This window comes from Egretta garzetta, unplaced genomic scaffold, assembly GCF_000687185.1.
Source record: "Egretta garzetta isolate BGI_Z169 unplaced genomic scaffold, ASM68718v1 scaffold935, whole genome shotgun sequence".
In the NCBI taxonomy this organism is placed as follows: Eukaryota; Metazoa; Chordata; class Aves; order Pelecaniformes; family Ardeidae; genus Egretta; species Egretta garzetta.
In genome coordinates this window covers 221581-230500 of record NW_009259813.1, presented here as the reverse complement: position 1 = coordinate 230500, position 8920 = coordinate 221581, and positions in this window count along the sequence as shown.

The following is an 8920-nucleotide window of genomic DNA, read 5'->3' as shown; positions in this document are numbered from 1 at the left end:
TGCCTCTTTTTTTAACTAAGTGCATGATGGTCGCCTTTACCTCCTTGTTCACGATGACAGTAATATCAAAATTTGAATAAAGAAAAATGATTGCAAAATGCCACAAAAAGAAGAGAACTGACTTATCAGTGTATTTGCATGGACGATAAAATATCACCCATTCACGAAGATAAACTACAGGGGAGATTAGTCTGTACTGCCAATTTCTTAAAATGTTTCTCATTTCTTGGTTATGGCTATTTTTGCAAATTTCCCTTTCAGAAATCACATTTCTTTCAAATCAGATCGTTGCCCTAGGGTTGTTGACCTTTATTTCGCCCATCTGGAAAACAAATGAAGCAGGAAGGATAACAATATGAGATACTAATCAGGAGTGCTGTTTGTTTTTTTGGAAGCCTGATTTCCAACTTATGTATTTCCCCCCTAAAGGCACTGCCAGCAATACACTGGATAACCTCTCTGCAAGGAAAACCAGCAGCATGGCCAAAAGTCTTTTTGTGGCATCTTATCAGTGGTGAAAAGAAGAAAAAAAAAAGTGAAAATTAATAGTAAAAAATGAATGCAGATGTAGCTGCAGCAGAGTGGCTCAAGGGCCAGGTGAGGCACCTTGATGTTGCTACCAGAGCCTTCCCATTCTCAATTTGACCAAAGAGGTTTAATGGGAGATTAACTATCATGACAGGCAAGGACAAAACCACCTATTATCATTAATTTTGGTCAAAGAGATGCAACATAAGAATCTTTGTAAATAGACTTATGAAAATAAGCATGCATGGGGACGGGTTCGTTAAGCCAGAGGGAAGAAGAGCAGTCAAACACCCAACAAGGCAAACTGGTTCCAGTTTGTTTTTCTCACTAAACAGCACTGGCTCCCAAGATGCGGGTGCAGATGAACAGCACATTTTGTTAGATTTGAAGAGGAATTTGTTAATTGGGAGGATCAGAGTCCCATAGTCCTAACTGGTGAATTTATGAGTTCAGTCATGCTGGAAATAAACCTGATTTAGGGGAATGATAGCAAGGCATTAAATTTTTTATTATTAGAAATCTGTGGGTAGCAAAATCAATAGGTTTTAGGCAGCTCTGTTAAAAAGGGAATAATACATTTCAGTGTTCATTAAATGCTATTCTTTTCTCAATAATCTCATTGTTTTTCTCACCACTACACGTCACCCAGGTATTGAATTTGCCTTAAAACACGGTGCAGCTCTTTCTGGAAAAACATTGCCAAAACCCCACGTGACAGATCCACGAAGCAGTCGTGGCTGAGTGAGCGCTACCTGACCACGGACGGAAAAACATGGTTTAGCTCAAGAGAAAAAGATTGGACCCAGGAAAAGAATCTGGGGGGACCAGCACTGACTCCTTCACTCTTGGGCCACGCCGCTTGGTAACGGGGGCAGAGCCAAAGGGACCCAGCTAAACCCAGGCGGCTCTCGGGCCGCAGCACCAACCAGCAGAGCCATTCCATGTGCAGCTCCTGAGCCTGCATACAACCTTGAATATCAGGATCATCTTTGATGATAAATAGTATAAATGGTGGCTAGGACACCAAACTACCAGGGGATCGTTAGCGTCCCCCTGTCCACGCCACTGAAGATGAGCAGAAGGGCTATCGGTGCAGAGTCTCCTCTGAAGGACAGGCTGCTCATATCCCATAATAGTAGATTCCATTTGAAAACAGCGAATGATAGTCAGAGGAATAATAAAACCTAGAAAATCATACCAAAACCCTGCAATACATCAAAGCCATTTTAATAGCTCTTAATACAGTCACTGACATAGCTACTGTACTTGCAAGGCTGGATGATGGAACAGGCAGAGGTTTCTGGTTTTCCATTCATTTCATCCTAAAAGTTTCTGTTACTTCTTGCATGCAAATTATAGATAATGATCGTGCTGACAAGAGGTTGCACTTAGCTGACTCTGCTATGAGGTAAAATTGGAAGAAAATACCTGGTTAAAAGAACTTTTCTCATTTTTCCCCTTGGAGGAAAAAAAAAAAAAAAAAAAGACAAGATGCGAGAAGTTAATTGCATAGGGCTTCTTCTATCTCTTGGCTGGCTACTGAACCAGTGTCATAACTCAGTGCTTCTGGATACTAAGACAGAAAGCGTTATTTGATGTAGTAGGGGCAATCCCATGCTTATCAAATCATCTTGCTTGCCTGTAAAGCTAAGCTCCAATTTATGATGTTTTATGAAGCCACAGATTGAGCTAACGCTATAAAAATTGGAACTTAATATGCAGGAATAAAAATGCATGGAGTACCACTAAAGTGACTTTTTTTTTTTTTTTTTTTAAAAAGGACTTGTATCCTCCTTGCATTAAATATAACCAGAGAGTGACAGCGACAGCACGCTGGAGAAAACACGAGGCAACCATTCCTAAAACACGAGGTTTGCCATTTCTAAACCACGGGTCCTTGCTCCCGCGCACGCGTTAAGGCAGAACGATGGGTCGTATCATAGAACAAGAGCTAATAAAGCACCCTGCCTGGCATGGCCCTTTGCGGGTTTATTCTCATTTTTAAGCCTTTTCCCTCTGAGGAAGCACAGACAAGTCTCTCAAAGCACATCTGCCTGCCAGATAGATTTTTTTTTTTTTTCTTCTTCAAGTGACCAAACGCACAGACAGAAATTGAAAATTTGCATGCAGCAGTTTTGAAAGCAGTCCTTTTGTTTACTCACCTGAAGAAAAGGAGGAGATTCCTTTTCTTTATGTGCTTGAAAAAAATGAAAGCGAGAGAAATTTTTCTAATCCATCCCTGCACTCTCCAGAACCACCACTGCATCTGACGCACCTTCCCACCACCTTCCCTCACTGATCTTTTATTACCGCCATTAGGAGAAGACACCTTTCTACTTCAAATTGTATCTTTAAGGCCCTGGTGGAGCAAAGCACGTAAATACCTGTTTAATGTTAGACATCTATCGAGCAAACCATTTAAGCACCCACCTAACTTCCCAAGGTGCTCACATGACTTAACGGCTGCCTAAATGATTGCTGTGGAGAGACCAGGTTATTTACATGCTTAACGTTAAGTGCACAACTGATGTCATCTTCTAAATCAAGGTTGAAAATCCTTCGGAAAAATTAACTAAGATAGCAATTATACAAGAATTGTTTAAAACATTGCTTGATTTTTACTTTGAGATTTTGGGATCTAATTAAGCAGCAAGACTGATGTGTTCAAATCTGTCCTGCTGGCTACCCAAGGGATTTGAGTGCTAGCTTGCTTAAGCTCGTTTGAACAGTCCAGCCTTGATCATTAAAGGGATGTGCTAATAGAAGATGTGGGCACCGTGCCGTCTTAAGGAATCAAATGACTTAAAGCAGTGCAACACCTGAAGTCACTTTTAATATGATTTAAAGATATAAAAATGTTCAGCCTCTTACAATGTCTTAAGGATACGCACAGATAGCCTCTTTAGGAGCAGCCTCTGCCAGGAAGAAGTTAATCCCCCAGCTGCTCATTAAAACCCGCTTGCTGGAGGTTTTGAACAGATCTGTTGGCAAAGCAGTTCAAATGAGCACTTTAATTCTCTTCAGGGGAAGAGAAAAAAAAAAAGAAAAAAAAGAAAAATCAGCTGGGATAGCTGGGACGGGTAATTCAAACAGTTTAAACCAACCTGGCTGAGAAGAATTAGGAGCATGAGCGCGCACTACTTGATCAGCGGGCTAACAGAGGCAACTGCCAGCAGGGAGCACGGCATCAACTAGCCCGTGACTCGTTAGGCCACCCCAGCAAGACTGAAGAGATTCCTTGAACCATCACTATGAACCTGCAAACCAGATTAGCAGGGAAAAACCCTGGGCACAAATGCTGTCCGGGGTTGCCGTTCCCTGGCTGAAGCCATGGGAGTTCCTTTGCACCAGATTGAAACTCCACCTCTGGATGCAGAATCCGTGCATGGCACAAGAAGCTGTTGGGGCCAGAAGGTTATTTCTCGCTAACAGACCGAGGGTTACTGAGCAGGTGTCGCGAGTGTATTTCAGGTAATATTTTTGTTTTCTACATTTTAAAACTTGTGATACAACTGCATAGTCAGCATTTACAATCCACAATTTCCTTCATGCTCTCTCCATGTGCTTCCCTGGATCTGACAGAGCTGGTTAAAAAAAAAAAAAGTCTAATCCATGCTGAGGCAGAAAAACAACTCACTAAAACACCATCTAAAACAGGAGGTTTGAACTCATTGAAACTCTATTATATGCTTGAGTAACTCCTGGAACAATAGAAAGCTATGCATGATTATGTAGGCAAGCAGGAATATGCAAGGCAGATGTTGTCCTTGCTGCCATACACTGAAGTCTCATCACTGGCTTGAATACCATCCTCTCTACGATTGTCCATTTGAGGTGGTCACGCCAGGGTAGGATGGTAATGACGCGTCTTTAATTCAGGTACTCCTGCTTATTGGGTGTTCAATTCAACTAAATGTAAACTTGGTATAAAACCAAAAAGATCAGTGATGGAGTATCCCTGCAGAAAGAGAAACTGAAGCTGTAGGGCTATCGCAGCTCTGCAAAGCCAGTGCAATATTTAAGAGGAGAAAAATGGGCTGTTGCTATCATCCTGATCTATAGTCAAAAGGCATCTTCTCTCATTTCCATTGGATACAGTTTGCCCTAGGTCTCCAGAAGCCTAATCATGAAATAAGCACTTTCACTCCATTTCATTGGTTTGTTTTTTAGGTTTTTTTTTAATTCCTCTTCCATCTCCTACTGTAGTGAGAGGAGCCTCTGGAGAACTCCTCTTCAAATACCAAATCCCCACCACTGCTCTCTTATTGTCAGCAGATTTTCAGCTCGTGTAAACTAGCATAGCATTATAGATATCAGTGGGCAAATACCAGCTGATAGCAGCTTTGGGCCTCCGCTTAGATAAGAGACTTCAGTAACAGGTAGTAAATAGGGTTCCATTTGACATACCTGAAAGAAGACTCAGTTGTGCACCTTCAACCGATGTTAATGAATTCAGTGAGTAGCAACGCTTTGCCATAAGAGTGAAATCTCATATTAACCATCAGATGAAATAAGTATTTGAAAAAACCCACAATACCAAATGACAAAGCCTTGGGAAAGGAACATGAAATATTGAAAAAGGTTGGAGTCCTAAGTGACAGGAACCAAAGGAGTTTTAAGCCCGTGAGCGTACGCTAATCATACTGAAAGAGGTATGTAGGAGCTCCTACACGAAGGACGAAGAGGTATCAAGTAGCTCCTCTGGTTTTTTGGGTTTTCCCCACTGTACAAAACCATCAGGGGTGCCGGGTCCAGGCAGGGTACAGCTGCGATCCAGATATGGTGAACTGGTGCCTGTGGGATGTGACTGGTTGAGACCACCCAGCCAAGTGCCCATGTCTGCAGCCCACCCCAGCAGCTGCACTGGTCCAGGGTGGCCGTAGCTGGGCTGGAGGATTTTTTGGGTTTTCCCCACTGTACAAAACCATCAGGGGTGCCGGGTCCAGGCAGGGTACAGCTGCGATCCAGATATGGTGAACTGGTGCCTGTGGGATGTGACTGGTTGAGACCACCCAGCCAAGTGCCCATGTCTGCAGCCCACCCCAGCAGCACCACTGGTCCAGGGTGGCCGTAGCTGGGCTGGAGGACCAGCCACAGCTGCGCTGTTACTGCCCACCTTCCTCTGGCTTCTCTCAAATTTTGCTTCTACTCTTTTTTAGCAATTACCAGTTCCTTCGTTTGCTGCTAAAGCAAACTGAGAAGGCAATGGCAAAACACAACAAAAAATGTAGAGCTGGAACAAAGGTGGAGAGAGAAGGGAAAGGGCTGGGAGAAGTGGAAAAGATTTGGGGTTGAAATGTGGTCTCTTGCATTTGCCGTTTTCGAAAGAGCCTTATAATTCACACTTTACAATTTTCCAGCAAGCACACTGGCGTGGCAGACTTGATAAAATTATCAGAAAGTTGTGATCATTAGTATTTTTCTTCAAGTCTCAGCTCTCTTGAGACAACGGGTTTGCGTGTCTGTATGATCTCCATTAATCTCAGCTCTCTTCCTTTAAAAAAAAAAATAATAATAGCCCTCAGGTTTTCAGAGGAAAGCTTTAAAATATGAACATTTAAAGACATGGAAGAAAGAGAAAGCAAATAACTGGCTTTTTCTTTTTAAACCAAAATCCTAATCTGGGGGAGACCGGATTAATCATTTCTAAGCACTTGATGGTGGGGATTTCTTTCACGCCGCCAGCCAACGTAGCATCGGAAAGGCAAAAGAGTAAAGGGAAAACCATCACCGGTAATAATGTCTAAATTCCCAAATAAATTTGCATGGGTATAGTGGGAGAGGTCTCAACCCTTTTGTACAATTGACTGTATATGTAGTTCACACATCTGCACCTGCAGGCCACAGGCACCCGCCTCATCTCTCCACCTGGACATGGAAGCGCAAGCACACAAACCCAACAGAGTTTGCATGAACTCTGTAAGGAATAAGGTTGTCACACTCTATGTTGTCTCCTATTACCTTGTGAAAGGGATAACCGATGGTCGCACCAGCAACGTCACTGGTGGAGTGACCGTCAGAGGTCCGCCCCGGGTGCTTTCATCCTATGGAAGGAGCTGTATGGAAACCCCGGGCATGGCAGAGTGCCTGTGCCACCTTGCTGAAGTTGCAGCCCTCTAAGGAGAAGAATCCAATGTCTGTAATTAGCAAAGAGCGATGCCGAGCACAGAACTGGCACAGGCAAATGGGGTTTCCTCAGGTAGTTCAGACACGGCTCACCTTCTCTTAGGTAGAAAACTCCAATAAGGGAGGAGGCCCTGGCGTGTTTTTGGTTTTAGTCACTCTCCTGCCTTTTCTTTCAACTAAGGAATGAAGTGGAACTGCTCATTGGCAGCGTGTACATAAATATATACATTGCCTCGCTACGCAAACGCCTGCCTGCAGCCATTCAATGAGCCAGGAAAACACCACCTTCATTCAGGTAGTCCATAATTTTAGAAACCCAAAGGGTTTATAGAAACGATTGTCAAAGACCCCATCATTTTACAGTTAGTATAATTAATAAGGTGTGCACAAAATGTAAGAGTGTTTTAACACATGTTTTCAGCTGAATTGCATTATTGTTATGTTATAATAAAAGAGAGCCACATGTTAGCAGAACACCAGGGACCCAATCTGATGCAACTGTTAAACATCAATAGGAAAATCAGAGGGGAAACATCAAGTTTCCTTTAAAATCATTTTGGTTTTCAAGAGCTGTGACTTATTTAGTAGATTTTGTGAAAAAGCCTCTGTTTATAAAAATTATCGGGTAGTGTTGGCTGTCAGAAAACATAAACAGGCAATTAGTGCAGTAAGTAGAACGATACAATGAGCTCCTCCTGGCAGTCTTCTATCTGGAGCCAAGCAAGGCCCCGATTCAATGAACAATTAGGCACGTGGGAAGTCCACCAGGTCATCCTAGGAGTCTACTGGGACCACTCACACATTAAAGCATGTGCAACTGGTTTGTAAAAGCTCAGAAATATCTTTGGGAAATGGTATTGCAGGGATGGTCAATGATTTTGTTGCGATGTGGCACCACCTAAAAGCCGTTTCAGAAAGCCTCCTGAAGGAAAAAGGTGCTGCATGCAGTTTGAATGAACTTGGATGGCAATAGCCTATTTAGCCGCCTCAGAAAGACTTTTAACTTCTGTGGCTCCCTACTCTCCACGTGAATTGTCCACTGCATTTTCCTACCGAGTTTGGGTGGTGGAGACAGCTGGCTCTGCCATGAAATAATGATGAGTTTTGGCCTTTGAAGTGAACGTGGGCTCACGGTCTGTGTAAATATACGAAGGACAAAACAACCCTCACAAGAGAAATGCGATTAACCGCACAACATCACCCAAGTATCTTCATTTCTTCCACTCTATAAATATCAATGGACCTAATTTCTTGCATGAAAACCTGACCACCGGTCTATCCTGAAACTGCTCTCGTTATCTTTGCTCCAGACCTGCACATCATCTCCTGCACATGTTCAATCCTTAAAGTTACTGTGACGGACCCAAAGGCAGCAAAAAAAACCTGCTAAAATTGGCTCCCTCTGTGCTGTCTTAACATGTTTTTGGAATTATTTTGAGAACAACTGGGCAGGACCAACACACTTTGCGCTCTGGCCACTTGCCCCGATGTTGCTCCCAAAGGACAGTTCTCCTGAGCTTGTTCTCAGAAGCGGGGGTTGTTGTGGGAGGCAGACATGAAGGATATCAAAACAGATTTGGGGATGGATTATTCTTGAAATGGAGCTTATGCCTAAGGAGTTCTCACAGCAGGGAAACGTTCTGGAGGAAGCTTCTCATCTGTTGCTGAAAAAGTGGGCAAAATTCATCAAGAAAGGAATAAATGATGTCAAGAAGGATGCCCTTTCTTTCTCCCTCTCCAAATAATGAGTACAGTTAGATCTTCTCCTAACACCAAAGCCAGGCCAATTATTCCTACTGGCACCCCATGTGTGCCAGCATAGGTCTTGGTTTTTATTTGAGTTGAAGGCAAGCATTGACACTTAGATCTGACAATAACAACAAGAATAAAAGGGCAGATTCCTTGCTTCGGTGACTTCTTCCTAACTTGAAGCACCGAAGAACCATCTTCTCAAGGTTATTTGATCAGCTATACCTCCTAGGGAGGTAAATCCAGGAGCAGGACTCTGCATGACCTTCATTAGCTGGGAAGCAGAAGGTGGGCTGACTTCTGCCACCATGCTCTTTCCCATCCCTCTGTGTTTTGTACATACTAGAGGTTGACCCAACTGGTTCATCCCAATTCTAATTGGAGCCTTTATGTTAAATGCAAAAGTACTTATAACCTACACTTAAAAAGGCTGCAAGTCAGGCAATGAGGCACAACACTTAAACCCTGCTCATCTATAATATGTATTCCTATGTACAGAAAGCATGGACAGTGTCAA